The sequence below is a fragment of the Penaeus monodon genome, chromosome 33 (genome assembly GCF_015228065.2).
Source record: "Penaeus monodon isolate SGIC_2016 chromosome 33, NSTDA_Pmon_1, whole genome shotgun sequence".
NCBI lineage: Eukaryota > Metazoa > Arthropoda > Malacostraca > Decapoda > Penaeidae > Penaeus > Penaeus monodon.
Window position 1 is genome coordinate 35,354,454 of NC_051418.1, and position 247 is coordinate 35,354,700.

The window sequence follows — 247 nt, forward strand, 5'->3', positions numbered from 1 at the left end:
AAATCACAGGACAAGATACTCTTTTTTTTCTACACGAAAAATGCTTCGAAAAATAACAGTGATTGTATACAGCCTTTCACTTGTGTCAATTCTGTGATTTATCAGAATGGCAAAGGGTATTGTGCAGTATAGATAGAAGTTATCAAAATGTCAAGAAACCTTTGAGAATACACATTACAATGGTCAGCTAAGGGTACACCTAATTTTGAAAGAAAGGAAATAAACAGTGGGCATATAAATGTATGTA

General features: G+C 32.8%; 1 protein-coding gene across 1 annotated transcript in view; it reads right to left on the reverse strand.

Annotated features, from left to right (window-relative positions):
- LOC119594429 overlaps positions 1-247 on the reverse strand; it is a 3,804-nt gene that overhangs the window by 2,921 nt on the left and 636 nt on the right. The window lies entirely within an intron of this gene.